The following is an 18,770-nucleotide window of genomic DNA, read 5'->3' on the forward strand; positions in this document are numbered from 1 at the left end:
GTCTGGTATTCCTATCTTTTTCAGAATTTTCCACAGTTTGTTGTCATCCACACAGTCAAAGGCTTTGGCATAGTCAATAAAGCAGAAATAGACGTTTTTCTGGAACTCTCTTGCTTTATTGATGATCCAGCGCATGTTGGCAATTTGATCTCTGGTTCCTCTGCCTTTTCCAAAACCAGCTTGAACATCTGGAAGTTCACGGTTCACATATTGCTGAAGCCTGGCTTGGGGAATTTTGAGCATTACTTTACTAGCATGTGAGATGAGTGCAACCGTGCAGTAGTTTGAGCGTTCTTTGGGATTGCCTTTCTTCAGGACTGGAATGAAAACTGACCTTTACCAGTCCTGTGGCCACCACTGAGTTTTCCAAATTTGCTGGCATATTGAGTGCAGCACTTTCACAGCATCATCTTTCAGGATTTGAAATAGCTCAACTGCCATCCGATCCACTAGCTTTGTTTGTAGTGATGCTTCCTAAGGCCCCCTTGACTTCACATTCTAGGATATCTGGCTCTAGGTGAGTGATCACACCATCATGAGTATCTTGGCCATACGATCTTTTTTGTTCAGTTCTTCTGTGTTATTCAAGTTATCAAAAAATTTGTAGTGACTTTGGAATGAGAGGAACATAGGAGGTGGTAGAAAATGATCAGATTTGGGTTACATGTTTTCAATTAAAATCAAGAGAATTTGCTGATGGGTTAGATATCATATTTGTTTTCCAGGGCTGCCACAACAAAATACCACACATTGGGTGGCTTAAATAACAGACATTTATTTCTCATAGTTCTGGGGGCTGGAAGTCCACGATTAAGGTGTCAGCAGGATTCATTTCTTCTGAGGCCTCTCTTCTAGGCTTGTAGATGGCTATCTTCTCTGTGTCTTCATAGTCTTTCCTCTGTGTGTGCTGCTGCTGCTAAGTCACTTCAGTCGTGTCCGACTCTGTGCGACCCCATAGACAGCAGCCCACTGGGCTCCTCCGTCCACGGGATTCTCCAGGCAAAAACACTGGAGTGGGTTGCCATTGCCTTCTCCACCTCCGTGTGTGACTGTGTCCTAATCTTCCATTCTTGTAAGGATCCCAACCATGTTGAATTAGAACCCATCCACATGGCCTCTTTTTACCTTAATTACCTCTTTAAAGAAGGCTCTATCCCCAAATATAGTCACATTTCAAGGCACCAATGGATTAGGGCTTCAAAAGATGAATTTTGCAAGGACATGATTCAGCCCATAACAGATATGGAACATCAGAGAAAAAAAGGATGCCAGAATGACCTTACATTTTTTTTTCCACTCTTAGCACTAAGATTAAAGTTATAATTTACTGATAAAAGGACACAAGGTGAAAAGCAGGTTTGAAGGTAAACTCCATCCAGGTGGCATGTTGAATAAGCAGTTGGATATGAAAGGAGAATCTAAGGAAAGGTCAAGGATAAAGACATGCTGGGATTCTTGTCAGTGAACACACAGTATTTAAAAGCATGGGATGGTTGAAATTGCCTAGAGAATACATTTTGTTAGAGAATAAAATAAACATGCAGGTGGAGACCTATGCCATTGCAATATAAAAAAATCCAATAAAAACTGTTCTAAAACAATATAGGAGACAGAGGAGGAATGACCACTGAGCTAGAAGGAGGACCTGAAAATGTGCCCGAGAAGTACAGTGAACAAAATGTTTCAAGAAGCAGGAAAGGATCAAATGCATCAAGGTATGAAAATAAGATAGTAACACAAGGTCTGAGAGTAAATCACTGACATCTTCCACCCAAAGGTTATGAATGAGTTTGGCAAAAGCAATACTGGTGACGTGATAGAGATGAAATCTTAATTCCCCACATAACATAGGTGGTTTCTGCAATGACTTCTTCTACTTCACTCCTGGTGTCCAGAGTACGTAGGGTGGACAACAATCATCTGCATGTCTACGTGAATCGAGTTATCTTCTGACTTCATTGTGATAGGGCACTTCATTCGACCAAGGACCTGGTAGCTCACCTACCTCTTGCCACTTGATTCTTGCCATGAAATGAAGTCAGCTGCTGCTTGGTGCCAGGTGGTGCCAGTGGTAAAGAACTTGTCTGTCAATGCAAGAGATGTAAGAGACACGGGTTGGATCCCTGGGTGGGGAAGACCCCCTGGAGGAGGGCATAGCAATCCACTTCAGTATTCTTACTTGGAGAATTCCATGGCCAGAGGAGCCTGGACAGCTACAGTCCATGGGGTCCCACAGACTCGGACATGACTGAGTGACTTAGAATGGAGGACGCTGCTTGGGGTTCTGCTCCAAATCATATGAGCCACAATTTATCCTCCCACTTGGAGCAAGCATCCCAGCTGTTTATCTAGAAACACCTGTTCTCCTTGTTAACACTCTCTACCAGCGAGTGGGTATCAGTGAGCTGATACTTCTGGAGAATTAGCTCAAAGTCACACATCCAGAAAACGACTCTAGATATAACAGAAGTTTACATATCAAGGAGGATGAGACATTTCCAACTGAATCGTCTCCTGAAAGAGATATTTGCACCATGTGGTGTATGAAAATATTTAGATGGATTTGGTGGGGTGGTGACATGAACATATTACCCGGTGGCTCAGTGGCCTGCAATGCAGGAGCCGCAGGAGACTTGGGTTCATTCCCTGGGTCAGGAAGATCCCCTGGAGTAGGAAATGGGTACCCATTTCAGTACTCTTGCCTGGAGAATCCCACGGACACAGGAGCCTGGCAGGCTATGGTCCCCAGGGTCACAAAGAGTCACACATGACTGAAGCAACTTAGCGCACACACACACACACACACACACACATTTATGAAAATAGAACCACCAGGCTGTGAATAACCCTTCGGTGATGGCACGGGGGTTAACAATTACATGGGTATGGTGACGTGGGGACATGTACACACTACTGTATTTAAAATCGATAACCAAGGAGGACCTACCATATAGCACAGGGAACTCAACTCAATATTCTACAACAGCTTACACAGGAAAAGAATTTGAAAAGGAATGGATACTTACATGGGTATAACTGAATCAGCTTGTTGTACGCCTGTAACTAATATGTTGTTGTTAATCAAATACACTCCAATATAAAATAAAAATTTTTTAAAAGAGATCATAGCAATGATTTCACACTAACACACTGGTGGCTGGCAATTGTTAGTCATTTTATGTTTTGTCCAGTAAACTCTATTTTAGAAAATAAATTGCAATGATTTGTTAGATACAATATAATTATATATAAATGATACGAATTTGGAACAAGTTAGGCCTATAGAATGCATTCAGAGGGAAAAAAGTGTTATCCTTTTCTTCCCCATTTCCCATTCATACATACAGGCCTATGTCATAACTGCTCCATGGATGCTGTTTCTAAATCGTAAAGCAGTCATCACTTAGCAGTTCCTCATCCAAAGATGTAGGAATAAAATAAATAAAATCCAGGCTTCATTTGGAGTTAAAATGTCTGCCCATTCCCAGCCTAGACCTGCTTTAAAGGTTTGTGTTTGATTTACTTTCTACTTCTCTGCTTCTATTCATCTTCTTCTCCTATTGACCAGGTTGCTTCTGAAGACAGGGGATGTACAAGAGGTTTGGAGGCAGGTCTGGAATCAAGACATTTGACTGGCATGCCATATGCTCATATCAGGGCTCTCTGGACTTAAGAGATTTTCAAGTTGATCATTCTCTTGGGGTGCTTTCATGGATTCTGTGGAGAAGCCCCCTCAATCAAGTGTTGCAATTTTCCTACATTCCCTAATATGGATAATACACCTCCTTTCAACCTCTGGTTGTATGTGGAAATTTTCACATATAATCTCTTTTATTGATCTTGGTGTCTCAGCATCTCTCCAGGCACCCTGCCTGGACAATATCCCTTTAATATGGTCTCAGGTGTTCCTTCTCCCTCTGCCTTTCCCTCTCCTTCTCTCTCCCATCTTTTCTCTCTCCCATCCTTTCTCTCTTCCATCCTTTCTGCCACTTTTTCTCTCCATCCTTCCCTCCATCCCTCCTCCCCCCTGATAACACATACACACAGACTTCTGATCCTCAGGAACCCCATCATTGCGAAGAGAACAGCACAAGTACTTCTGAAATGCAGCTACCACCCTCCACTTTGTCAGGCAGGCCACTGCCTTCACTTTCAGACCTCCTGGCCTAGGTCCAGTACCAGACTCTGCAACTGGACAGACTCCAGGCGCAAACAATCAAGTTCTCAAGTGGCCTTCTGGAGCCCTTGGCATAAAGAGAGGGGAAAATTTTCAACTCCACTGCCCCATGAGTCCAGAGGACTACCAAACACCATTCTTGAACAAGCTGCAGCTCGAATTCCCAACCACTCTCTTCGTCTCTCCAACATCTTTCAGATAATTGAGGTCACTAGTGAACAAAAAGAGGAAAAAAACAGTTCTTGATCACCTACTTTGTAAGTTCCATTCAGGTAGATTTGCACCTCAGTTTGAAATGTGGGGTTATTTGCCGTCTATTTCATTTATTTTCTTGAGGTTTTGGCTAATAATGACCAATGAACTTTAATATCTTGCTACACTAGCATTTGAATATATTGCATAATCAAAGCATTCTGTTGGGGAATTGATATTAAGAATATTAGGGGCTTCCCTGGGGGCTCAGATGGTAAACAGTCTGCCTGCAATGCTGAAGGCCTGGGTTCAATCCCTGAGTCAGGAAGATCCCCTGGAGAAGGAAATGGCAACCCAATATGGTGTTCTTGCCTGGAAAATTCCATGGACGGAAGATCATGGTGGGCTACAGTCCATGAGGTCACAAGAAAACTCTTTTTAAAATGTTCAGTCTAAATGGATCAGGTCATTGACAGTTTATGTAAAGAAACTTGTACTGGATTTTAAAATACGGCCTACTTATACAATGAAATACTAGACAGCAAATAGAAAATAAACAAACTGGTGATACACACAACATGGATGAGTCTCAAAAGCTCTACACTGAGCAAAGAAAGGCAGACATAAAACAGTACATATTGATGATTCTATTTACATGAAACTCTAGAAACAAATCTAAACCTTTAGAGATGGAAAGCACATGATTGGTGGTTTAGATGGTGTGAGGGAGACTAAGGACACAAGAATTTGGGGGGAGACAAACGCTTCTGGTGAATACATGCATATAGGAGTATACAAATTTGTCAAAACTCATCAAAAGGTACACTTTAAATAACAAGCTAAAATTTTTTAAATATATACATATACAGGTGTGCATATATTTAAAAACTTTTAAACTGTCATTTAAAGTGAACCTAATTTACATATATACATGGGCTTCCCTGGTGACTCAGATGATAAAGACTCTACCTGCAATGAGGGTGACCTGGGTTCGATCCCTGGGTTGGGAAGAACCCCTGGAGGAGGGCATGGCAACCCACTCCAGTATTCTTGCCTGGAGAATCCCCATGGACAGAGGAGCCTGGTGGGCTACAGTCCATGGGGTCGCAGAGTTGGACATGACTGAAAGACTAATAACACATGTATACATACATATATATATAGACGTGTGTATATATACATAGACTAATAACATATATACATATATGTGCATATGTATATGTGTATGTACACACATACATATATATATATTCCTAAATTACATACGGGAGCTAAACACCTGGACTGCATCATATCTGCCCTTGCAGAATTGCTTTCACTGAATTATACAGTAAAAAAAAGTAGCCTTAATACAGGCTGTATTTTCTGGAGAGATGCTTTTTAGTGTGTTCTTCACCATGTTATATATAATATCTTTTCTATAAGGAAAAACAAGAGATATTTCAGTAACCTGAGCTACCTGCAAACCATGTTTTTACCCTGTGGACACGAAATTGCACAAAGAATCATTTTTTCCTCTCTTAGGTTACTCCTACCAAATTCAGAGCTTTGAAACATCTGGGTTTCATGGCACCCATTCTGTATAGCAATGCAATGTTTTAGTTCTCTAGTTTTTTTCTCATTAAGATTCAAGTCTCCTGAATTGGCATTGATTTATTATTGCAGAAAGGAATAAAGAAAGTAAGTAAAAAGCAAATTCTTGAAAACATCTGTCAACCAAAGAGAAAGACTATCAGTTCAGTTCAGTTGCTCAGTTGTGTCCGACTCAGCGACCCCATGAACCGCAGCATGCCAGGCCTCCCTGTCCATCACCAACTCCCAGACTCAAACTCATGTCCATCTAGTTAGTGATGTCATCCAGCTGTCTCATCCTCTGTCGACCCCTTCTCCTCCTGGCCCCAATCCCTCCTAGCATAAAGGTCTTTTCCAATGAGTCAACTCCTCACATGAGGTGGCCAAAGTATTGGGGTTTCAGCTTCAGCATCAGTCCTTCCAATGAACACCCAATAACAGACTTTAAAAGCAACCAGACTAATAATTAAATTCCAAATGCTAAAGACCTACCCAATCCCTCTTGTATACATGTAAGACACAAAAATTCATCATAGAATCCAGGTATATTTAAGGTAGAATCTGTTTCATGCCATGATCATTGCTGAGAAATCTGAGCTGTGGCTCAAGAGGAGACAATCTAAGGAAATAATGCTACTGGGAAGACTCTGAACTTGTCTTACAAATCAAAGGAAAGAATTTTAAGAAAGTAAGTTCAATTCTATTAACTGGGAAAAAGGAGAATTAAAAAGTACTCATTTCACTGTGCTGTTTAAAGTATTAATTAAAATAATGTATATAAGAGAACCAGCTAGTGTAGGAGTTTTTCTTAAGTTAATAAAAGTTAAATTATACAAACAGAATCTAAGAAAAATAGTTGTTGGCTTGTCAGTGAGGAAAGAGAAAGTAGAGTGTATGTGCCACACACAGCTGCTTCTCAGACAATAAGGCTTGAGATGAAAAACAACATACAACTAATTCAGTATTTTCTCCTCCTGGCAATTTCTGATTGTTATTGTTCTGTGCTCATTCCTTTCGCAGCTGTTCTCAAGTTCACTAGTCACCTCGTTGTGTTTTATCCTGTCAACATGTTTCTCACATCTTCTTCCATTTACCCTTCTCAGCATTCCCAGTAGAATCCCATATACACAAGAAACATTCTCTTCACATTTTCCTTTTATTTCTAGTTTGCTCCCAGCATGTCTTCACAGAAAGGCGTCCAGCATTGCCAAGACTCTCTCCAGCTTGAGGGAGGAAAACTGTGAAGCATGCTCCAATTTTTCTCTCTCCGGGCCACAGGAGGTAATCTGTTCATCTACTGGCTCATTTGACAAGGAATAATTCAACACTTTCTATGCGCTAACTGCTGTGTAACCAATGGCTGCAAAGTGAGCTCACAAACACTACCTGGACAACCCTCGGCGTCATCTTGATGCCTTATTCATGTCTCCCTCTCACAAAGGGAAAGCTAACAGACTAAACATGGTGGGGGGCGGGGGGTGACCCTCCCAACCTATAGATAAGGCACATATCAGCCACTCTCTGCAGTAGGGCGGTTTCAAGGAAACATTCCCCCCCCACCGCCACCCCATGACAATATAGCTAATTCCTGAATGTATTGAAAGAAACTTTATAAAAAATTGCAAATGCATAAGGAAGTAAGAGGGATGAAGAAAGGAAAGAATGAAAGAAGAGAGAAAGGGAGAACAGCAGCAGCAACAGGGAGCTAAAACAAGATTTGAGGATGGCTGGCTGAAAGAGAACACAGAAACCAGGTTATCTCAGGATAAATGCCTATTATCAGGGTTGTGCTCTTTCGAGCCCACATGAACAGGCGGCGCTAGCGGTAAAGAACCTGCCTGCCAGTGCGGGAGACACAAGAGATGCAGGCTCGAACCACGGGTTGGGAAGATCCCCTGACAAACAGAAGGGCATAGCAACCCACTCCAGTATTCTTGCCTGGAGAATCCCACGGACAGAGGAGCCTGGTGGGCTATAGTCCATGGGGTCGCAAAGAGTCAGACATGACTAAAGCAACTTAGCCCAGCAGAGAGGTTGGAGAGAAGTCTCCTACTTTAAGCCTAAATCCTCAAAGAGGACCAATATGGTACTACATCAGCAATGACCATCAGTTCCCAACAGAAACAAATGAAACCTCTAAAGGAAAGCATCATCAATTCATGCCATGAGGGTACATTCAGATTACACTAAAGCAATAAAATATTAACAAAAAAGGAAACAGTCTACCATACTACTCAACACACATGATAAAGAATACATTTCTTTAAATGACCCAAGGTCTCAGATATCTATATCTCATTTTTATTTTACAAAAAAATTTTCTTTTGATATAGAATTTGTCAACAGCTTTTTTCACCAGTGTGATGATGTCATTCCACTGTCTTTTGTGATTCAATTTTTCTTATGACAATTCAATTCTGTTGTCCCCTTGTGGGTATAAAGTGTTTTTCCCCCCTCTGAATATCTTTGAGATATATTCTCTATCTTTGACTTTAAACTAGTTAGTTATTACATGGTTTTATTTGTGCTATCCTGCTCTATTTGTGCTATCCTGCTCTATTTGTGCTTCACTGATTTTTTTATTTTGATCAAATTTGAAAAATGTCTGGTGAATGATTTTTCAAGTAAACTGCCCTAGTAAATCTACTTTTAGGTAATAACCCAAGGGAAATGATAACATAGCTCCACAAAAAAATCATATAAGAAGCATTATAATAACAAAGATCTGAAAATAATCCAGATGTCAGGTAAATAGATAAACACATTGTTGTTGCATACTCAAACAATGGAATGCTACTCAAAACAAAAATGAATGAAGTACTAACAGACAGAATAATATACATGAATTTGAAAACTACAATGCTGAGAGTAAGTAGCCAGATATAAAATAATATACTCAGTATGATACCATTTATATAAAATTTTAGAGCAGAAGAGACAAAACTAAGCTTTGGTTGTCAGTATTAGAACAGTGTGGCCTGGTGAGGAGATTAAAGACTTGAAAGAGACATGAAGGAATTTAGAATTTACTGAGGTATGGAAATGTTTTAGATTCTAATTGCAGTGGTGATTACACAAAAGCATACATCTGTCCAAACTCATCCAATCATTCTTAACGTCTTTGCTTTATATCCTAAGGTACTTATACGCATCCCACATCCAAATCAATGGGAAGGTTGAACAACTGTTTAAACATATATAAAGACAGAATTTGAGAAATGGAAACCAGATCAGAAATTACACAAAGTGAAGCATAGAGCAAGAAAAGGAAACTATAAAAGAAAGTTAAGAAACATAGAAAATATTTTCTCTTTCTGTTAACTTTATAGGTCATGTATTTGTATCAACTTTCTGCTAACAAATAATTAAAGATTCAGGTTAAAATATTTTATGAATCTTCCTAAATCGAGTTGACAACAGACTTAGGAATTATTGCACCAAAATCTATGCAAAGGCAGGACTCCAAGGAGATGAGTAGTGAACTGACACCACTTTAGATCTGATGGGTTTTGATGAACCTGTGAAAGGCTTAGATTTTGAGTCTCCCAGGGTTTAAAGTAGAGTGATAGAAGCTCAGGAGCAATTAAATATGTGCCTCAAAGGGCAATTCTCCCAGGTAGGAATGACCTAAACAAACCCATACAATCCTGTCCCAGTCCCAGGCAAATGCAAGGAAACTTGCCTTGACTCTGATGTTGATGAAGGTGGATGTTGTGTGGAAATGATTCTGCAAGAACTTTAGGCCAATAGGCAAACCTGAAATTTTGCTGTTCAGTCGCTGTCATGTCCAGCTCTTTGTAACCCCAGGGACTGCAGCACACTAGGCTCCTCTGTCCTCCACTATCTCCCAGAGTTTGCTCACATTCACTTCCAATGAGCTGGTGATGCTATCTAACCATCTTATCTTCTGCCCCGTTCTTTTGCCTTCAATCTTTCCCCACATCAGGATCTTTTCCAATGAGTTGACTCTTCACACCAGGTGACCAAAGTACTGGAGCTTCAGCTTCAGCATCAGTCCTTCCCATGAGTATTTAGGGTTGATTTCCTTTAGGATTGACTGGTCTAATCTTAAGCTTATCTACAGCTAAAATTCATATCATCTTTGCAAATCAAAATCTCAAGTAGAGGCAAGATAAAAGATAAGAAGGGCCCCTTGGTGCCTAGAATTAGCAAATTGAAAGGCTCTGGAGATAAAAGCAACTCATCCTAAGTCTCAAAGAATGCCCACAAATATTCCAGATGTTACACAAAAACTCAAATGAACCTTTTGGCCCACCAAATACTTCTCTATGGACATTAAGCATTTCATAGCTAAAAATGACCCCCAGGAGGAAACAAAGCACCATAAGGAGAATTATCAAAAAAGAAAAAAAAAAAAAAAAGATAAGAATAAATCAGCAGAAACAAATTTATACAAACTTCAAAAACTTTTTCTAATTTTGTAATTATCAAATGTAAATTATTTTAAACATGTTTTGTAGTGTTTAGGAAAATAAAAGGAAAGCTTTATAATAACTACAAGGAAAAAATAAACTGACTAGAAATTCTGGAAATGAAATTTACATATCCCAAAGAAAAAAATCAATGTACAGGCTTTATAACATGTTTGTCACAACGGAAAATAGAAGTAGTTCAAATGAAATTATTCAGAAAGATTAAAGAAGTGATGGAATATACAAGAGCGTAAATAAGAGACAAGGAGGAGAGGAAGAGAAAGTCTAATGGGTGTCTATTTTAAGTTACATAATGGAAAGATAGATACAATGGAACACAGGCACTATATGGAAAGACAGTATCTGAAATTTCCAAAATAGATAAAAATAGTTTCTCAGATTCAAGAAGCCCATGGAGTATGGAAGAAGAGCTACAGAAACCCACTTGTACATATATATCATGACACTGAAACACTAAAGATGAAGAAAAGATACTGAGAAAGAAAGAAAGAGAGAAAATTATGATTACCTTCAAGAAGCATCTATGAGACTGACCACCGACTTACCAAGAGCCACTTCAGAAGCCAGACTACAGTGTGCTTTATCTTCAATAGTCTGAAAGGCTACATTTGCAACCTAGAATTCCATACACCACAAAAATATCTTCCAAATGTTTAAAGGAATTAAAAATATTTAAAACAAACACATAAGTATATTTTTAAAGTCTGGCAACATAGACCCTCAAAAAGGAAATTCTATGGCATGTGATCCAAATGAAAGGTCTGAGTCACAAGAAAGAAGGAGAAGAAAAATAAGTTGTAAATATAGGTAAATCTAAAAGAAGACTGACTACATAAAATAATTTTATAATGTTTTATAGAATAAATTAATTGAATTAAATATACAAATATACAAGTTGGAAGAAGTGAAATGAAGATAAAGTGGTCTGAAACCCAATGTTGTACAGAAGACTGGTAAAGTTTTTGATTCACTTAAGATTTTTTAAGTGAAGGACACATGTGGTAACTCTCAGGAGGACCAGTGGAAAATAAGAACAGCTTGTATAAATTATCAGTTCAGTTCAGAGGCTCAGTCTGTCTGACTCTTTGCGACCCCATGAATCGCAGCATGCCAGGCATCCCTATCCATCACCAACTCCCGGAGTTTATTCAAACTCATGTCCATCGAGTCGGTGATGCCATCTAGACATCTCATCCTCTGTCGTCCCCTTCTCCTCCTGCCCCCAATCCCTCCCAGCATCAGGGTCTTTTCCAAAGAGTCAACTCTTTGCATGAGGTAGCCAAAATATTGGAGTTTCAGCTTCAGCATCAGTCCTTCCAATGAACACCCAGGACTGATCTCCTTTAGGATGGACTGGTTGGATCTCCTTGAAGTACAAGGGACTCTCAAGAGTCTTCTCCAACACAACAGTTCAAAAGCATCAATTTTTCAGCACTCAGCTTTCTTGACAGTCCAACTCTCACATCCATACATGACCACTGGAAAAACCATAGCCTTGACTAGATGGACCTTTGTTGGCAATGTAATGTCTCTGCTTTTTAATATGCTGTCTAGGTTGGTCATAACTTACTTTCCAAGGAGTAAGCGTCTTTTAATTTCATGGCTGCAGTCACCATCTGCAGTGATTTTGGAGCCCAAAAAATTAAGTCTGACACTATTTCCACTAATTCCCCATCTATTTCCCATGAATTGATGGGACCAGATGCCATGATCTTAGTTTTCTGAATGTTGAGCTTTAAGTCCACTTTTTCACTCTCCTCTTTCACTTTCATCAAGAGGCTCTTTAGTTCTTCTTCACTTTCTGCCATAAGGGTGGTGTCATCTGCATATCTGAGGTTATTGATATTTCTCCCAGCAATCTTGATGCCAGCTTGTGCTTCTTCCAGCCCAGTGTTTCTCATGATGTACTCTGCATATAAGTTAAATAAGGTGACAATATACAGCCTTGATGTACTCCTTTTCCTATTTGGAACCAGTCTGTTGTTCCATGTCCAGTTCTAACTATTGCTTCCTGACCTGCATACAGGTTTCTCAAGAGGCAGGTCAGGTGGTCTGGTATTCACATCTCTTTAAGAATTTTCCACAGTTTAATTGATCCACACAGTCAAAGGCCTTGGCACAGTCAATAAAGCAGAAGTAGATGTTTTTCTGGAACTCTCTTGCTTTTTCAATAATCCAGCAGATGTTGGCAATTTGATCTCTGGTTCCTCTGCCCTTTCTAAAACCAGCTTGAACATCTGGAAGTTCACCGTTCACATATTGCTGAAGCCTGGCTTGGAGGATTTTGAGCATTACTTTACTAGTATGTGAGATGAGTGCAATTGTGCAGTAGTTTGAACATTCTTTGGGATTGCCTTTCTTTGGGATTGGAATGAAAACTGACCTTTTCCAGTCCTCTGGCCACTGCTGAGTTTTGCAAATTTGCTGGCATATTGAGTGCAGCACCTTCACAGCATCATCTTTCAGGATTTGAAATAGCTCAACTGAAATTCCATCACATCCACTAGCTTTGTTCATAGTGATGCTTTCTAAGGCCCACTTGACTTCACATTCCAGGATGTCTGGCTCTAGGTGAGTGATCACACCATCATGATTATCTGGGTCATGAAGATATTTTTTGTACAGTTCTTCTATGTATTCTTGCCACCTCTTCTTAATATCTTCTGCTTCTGTTAGGTCCATACCATTCCTGGCCTTTATCGAACCCATCTTTGTATGGAATGTTCCCTTGGTATCTATGATTTTCTTGAAGAGATCTCTAGTCTTTCCCATTCTGTTGTTTTCCTCTATTTCTTTGCATTGATTGCTGAGGAAGGCTTTCTTATCTCTCTTTGCTCTTCCTTGGAACTCTGCATTCAAATGGGAATATCTTTCCTTTTCTCCTTTGCTTTTTGCTTCTCTTCTTTTCACAGCTATTTGTAAGGCCTCCTCAGACAACCATTTTGCCTTTCTGCATTTCTTTTCCATGGGATGGTCTTGATCCCTGTCTCCTGTACAATGTCACAATCCTCCGTCCATAGTTCATCAGGCTCTCTGTCTATCAGATCTAGTCCCTTAAATCTATTTCTCACTTCCACTCTATAGTCATAAGGGATTTGATTTAGGTCATACCTGAATGGTCTAGTGGTTTTCCCCACTTTCTTCAATTTAAGTCTGTATTTGGCAATAACGAGTTCATGAACTGAGCCACAGTCAGCTCCCGGTCTTGTTTTTGCTGACTGTATAGAGCTTCTCCATCTTTGGCTGCAAAGAATATAATCAATCTGATTCCAGTGTTGACCATGTGGTGATGTCTATGTGTAGAGTGTTCTTTTGTGTTGTTGGAAGAGCATGTTTGCTATGACCAGTGCGTTCTCTTGGCAAAACTTTATTAGACTTCGCCCTGCTTCGTTCCATAGTCCAAGGCCAAATTTGCCTGTTACTCCAGGTGTGTCTTGACTTCCTACTTTTGCATTCCAGCCCCCTATAATGAAAAAGACATCTTTTTTGGGTGTTCATTCTAAAAGGTCTTGTAGGTCTTCATAGAACCGTTCAACTTCAGCTTCTTCAGCATTACTGGTTAGGGCATAGACTTGGATTACCATGATATTGAATGGTTTGCCTTGGAAACGAACAGAGATCATTCTGTCATTTTTGAGATTGCATCCAAGTACTGCATTTCATACTTTCGTTGACCATGATGGCCACTCCATTTCTTCTAAGGGATTCAGATTTCTGGATTCCAGAAATGTAAGAATAAATTAATTTTTTTCTTAAGTCACTAAATCTGTGGTCATTTCCTTTGACAGCAAAGGGAAATAATACATATAGAAAACATGAAGTGATACAAGTTATTCAACCAAAAAAGAAGCAAAATAACAGAGAGGAGGAACCCATACAAATGGTGGAACAAAGAGAAAGGATAAAAAATGTAGATACAATCTCACATATATCTATTATTATATTAAATACTAATGAACTTTGCTCTTAAAGAAAAAAGATGAAGAATGTCAGATAATTTGAAATTATATCCACAACGAAATACAAGAATAGAAATGTCTGAAAAGTAAAGCATTGAGGAAGATATAGCATGAAAATATAAACTAAATATTTAGCTATAGACCAAATAGCAGAAACTTTGCTAGAGATGAAGACAACCATTCCACTATGATAAAACACAATTCATCAGAAAGAAGCACATTAAAAGATACTCAACATTGTTATTCATGGATATGCAAGTCAAAAACCACGTCGAGATACCATTTCACACACAATAGGATGACTATAACACAAACAAGAAAATACATAAAACTGTTGGCAAAACAGTGGAGAAAATGTGGAGAAATTAAAACCCTCACACATTCTAAGTGGAAATGTAAAATGGTGAAGTTGATGTGTAAAAGTTGGTAGCTCCTCAGTAAATTTAACATAGAATTACCAGGTGACCCAGTAATTCTTCTTCTAGGTGTACCCAAAAGAATGGAAAACAAGGACTCAGATATTTTAATGCCAATGTTCACTGCAACATATTGATAAAATCCAAAAGCTAGAAACAACCCAAGTGTCCATCAATAGATGAATGAATAGACAAAATGTGGCACATACATGGAATGGGGTATTATTTAGTCACAGTAAGGAATGGAGTTTTGACACCTGCTAGGACACATATGAGGGCTTCCCTGGTGGCTCAGAGGGTAAAGCATCTGCCTGCAGTGCAGGAGACTCGGGTTCAATCCCTGGGTCAGGAAGATCTCCTGGAGAAGGAAATGGAAACCCACTCCAGTACTCTTGCCTGGAAAATCCCATGGACAGAGAAGCCTGGTAGGCTATGGTCCATGGGGTCGCAAAGAGTCGGACACGACTGAGAGACTTCACTTTCACTTTAATGACACACATGAACTTTGAAAACATTATGCTAAGTGAAATTAGACAGACACAGAAGGACAAACATTATATGACTACTATTATATGAAATATCAAGTAGGCAAATTCATAGCAGCAGAATGTAGATTAGAGTTTAGCAGAGTCTGGAGTTATTGCTTAATAGGTACAGAGTTTCTATTTGTAGTGATGAAAAAATTTTACAGATAGCAGTGATGGTAGCACAGAATTGTGGATGTCATTCATGGCCATAGAAATGTATATTTTAATAGTTAAAGCAGCAAGTTTTGTGATTATATATATAATCACAATAATACAAAAGCAATTCTGAGGAAAAGACCAGAAACGACAATGAAAAAAGTATAGTGTCATAGAAATCAAAGGCAGTATAAAAGTTTCCCACAAAAAAAAAAGATGTGATAAATACTGCTAAGATTGACAAGGATTTAAACTAATACACTCTCGAGTAACACATTGGGATATGAAGAGAAACTCATAGTACTTGTTACCATTGACCCACAAAGAGATGAAACATGACTCCCTCAAACACTGCATCACAGTTACGGCTGTGCTAGCTTAAAGCTGTGGGAAATCCTGTTTCACCTGCTTAACCAACTCCTCTTCCTTCGAAGTCCACTCCAGCCTACCAGGCTACCATATATACAGGGTATCTTTATCCTCCATGATACCTCAGTGATTGATGTGATAGTCAAAATAAAGACTTCTGAGAAAGATCTAAAATTCAATTCCAAATCTGCCACATTTTAGGTTTGGGTTACTGACCCAATCAACTAATTTTTCTTAGATTCAGCTTTCCAATCTGTTAAATAGCAGTATCATCTATCTACCTTGAAGGAACTAATGATAATCAGGGATAATATATGTGCCAGATAATATATGTTCCAAGGACCAAACCTAATATTGTATAGGCATGGAATAAATCATAACATATAATATATTCTACTTGCTTATATGTTGTTTTCCTTGGCAATCATAGAGTATCCCTATAACTCTATTTCTAGTTTCTAACATATATATCTGCAATATAGCAGGTTTAACTGTAAGTATGCAACTATCAATAGGGATCTTAAAACCCTGTTTTAAGATCTGTTTTTTAATCTCAGTTTCTGTAGGTCAAGAATCTAGGTGCAACTCAGCTGGGTCTTCTGGCTCAGGATTTCTCACAAGGCTGTAATCAGGCTATAATGCAGTGATCGCAAAACTTGACTTGAGAAGGATTAATTTATAAGCTCATTGACTCCTACAACTCAATAACAACAACAGCAAAAATAATCTGGTTTTTAAAATGGGCAAAAGACCTGAATAGACATTTCTCCAAAGAGCATATACAAATGTTCAACCAGTGTGAAGATGTTCCAAATGACTAATTTTAGGGAAATACAAATCAAAACCACAATGAGATATCATCTCACACCTATTAGGCTGTTATCCAAAAACCAAAGAACAAGTGTTGTGAAGGATATGAAGAAAAGACATCCCTTTTACACTGCTGGTGGAAATATAAATTGGTGCAGGCAGTACGGAAATCAATATGAAGTTTCCTCAAAAAATTAAAAACAGAATTACCATTTGATCCAGCAATCTCACTTCTGGGTATATATCCAAAGGAACTCAATCCAAATTTCAAAGAGATATCTAATTTTAAATGTATCCCATGCCTTCTCACCTATTCTATATCTACATTTTATTTATTTATTTGGATAATAGCAAAGAGTCTAATTTATTAAGTTGGGATTCATATATCTCCCTCCCTCATTCTCACCCAGAAGCAATAATAAATACAATACTTAATAAGAAGTCACTTAATTGGAAGTAATAATACAAGCATGGATTTACATAACATTATCAGAATAATGCAAACCACACTGAATGCTGATATTTCTTTAATATGCCAGCTCTTATATTTAATTTGAAGCTTTTTTCCTTCTTTTTCCCTCATAGTGTGGAATTTTATTTTAATTAATTTATTTATTTAAATTGGAGGATAATTACTTTACAACATTGTAATGGTTTTTGCCATACATCAACATCAACAAAAGCGTAAGGAATTTTCAACTCAAATATATTTTGTTGAATTTCTTTAATCAACAGAATTTAGCAAAACATAGGTCCTTTCAGTTTGCAGGGGGCAGGGGGAAGCCTAGGCATTGATCATTACTCAGTTCAGTTCAGTAGCTCAGTCGTGTCCGACTCTTCACAACCCCATGGACTGCAGATCATTACTCAATTTGTACTTATATACTTATAAAGCTACTCAGTTTTAATTTTGATAACAGCCGCCTATTTGCAATGTAAGAATGCTATAAGTGCATAGAGATCTAACGGGATGTAACCATAACCAAAAATAAGAGCTAAATAATTTTACCATAAAAAAATAAATGAGAGTTATCTGTACCCCCGTGTTCACTGCAGTATTAGTCACAAGAAATTTATGGAAACAATCTAATGTTTATCAGTGACCAAATGGATAAAGAAAATGTGGCATATATACCTATATACATATGTGTGTGTGTGTGTGTGTGTGTGTGTGTATGTGTGTGTATACACACAAACATACATACATGCAGGGAAATATAATTCATCTGTAAAAAAACAGAAGGAAATCCTGCTATCTGCAACAGTATAGTATGGCATGGACCCAGAGCACATTATGCTAAATGAAAAAAGACCAGACAAAGAAAGACAAACACCACACAATCTCATGTATATGTAGAATCTGATATAGTTCCCTCAATTTTAATTGCAGTGCTCAAGCATTTTATCACAAGCAATGTTGCTTTCTCGTATCATTGATATTCTACCCTTATCAAATTACCAACTCAGTATCCCTGCGAGAATCCCCATGGACAGAGGAGCCTGGCGGCCTACGGTCCATGGGGTCGCAAAGAGTCAGACATGACTGAGCGACTAAGCACCGCACAGCATGGCCTGGTAACAGCCAGAAACAGACATATATACGGCATGGTCCCTGACTCTATAAACCAATGTGCTCATACTTACTGAACTTCTTTTATCTGCTAGACATTATGTTTGTAGTTAAAGAGAAAAAGATAAGTGAGAGACAGTCTCTGTACTCAAGGTATTTATGAACACATGGAAGTAGACCTAAAAATCATGACATTCAAGGCAGAAAGTGGCAGCGATGAGGCAGAAGAGGCAAAAAGGGACCAAATAACAGAGGGCTTTGTAAATCACGCTAAGGAGCTGATGGGAAGTCACTGAAGGTTTTCATTAGGGCAGTGATATTAGAAATACAATCCTTGCTGCTGTGTGGAAGATGGTACAAGAGAAGTGAGGTGGAAATGTTACGTCTTTGCAGAGAGGAAAAGGATCTGAATTAAAGCCAGGACAGGAGAAGGAGTACTCTACTTCAGCCTGTTCACTGAGACATGTAAGGCAATCTACCTGTGCCTGCAGTCACTCGTCATAAACAAGCATCACTGCCTCGGCCATCCCCATGCTGCCCCTATCTCTACTTCCCATTGACGGCAAGG

This window comes from Dama dama, chromosome 2 (assembly GCF_033118175.1).
Source record: "Dama dama isolate Ldn47 chromosome 2, ASM3311817v1, whole genome shotgun sequence".
Classification (NCBI taxonomy): Eukaryota; Metazoa; Chordata; class Mammalia; order Artiodactyla; family Cervidae; genus Dama; species Dama dama.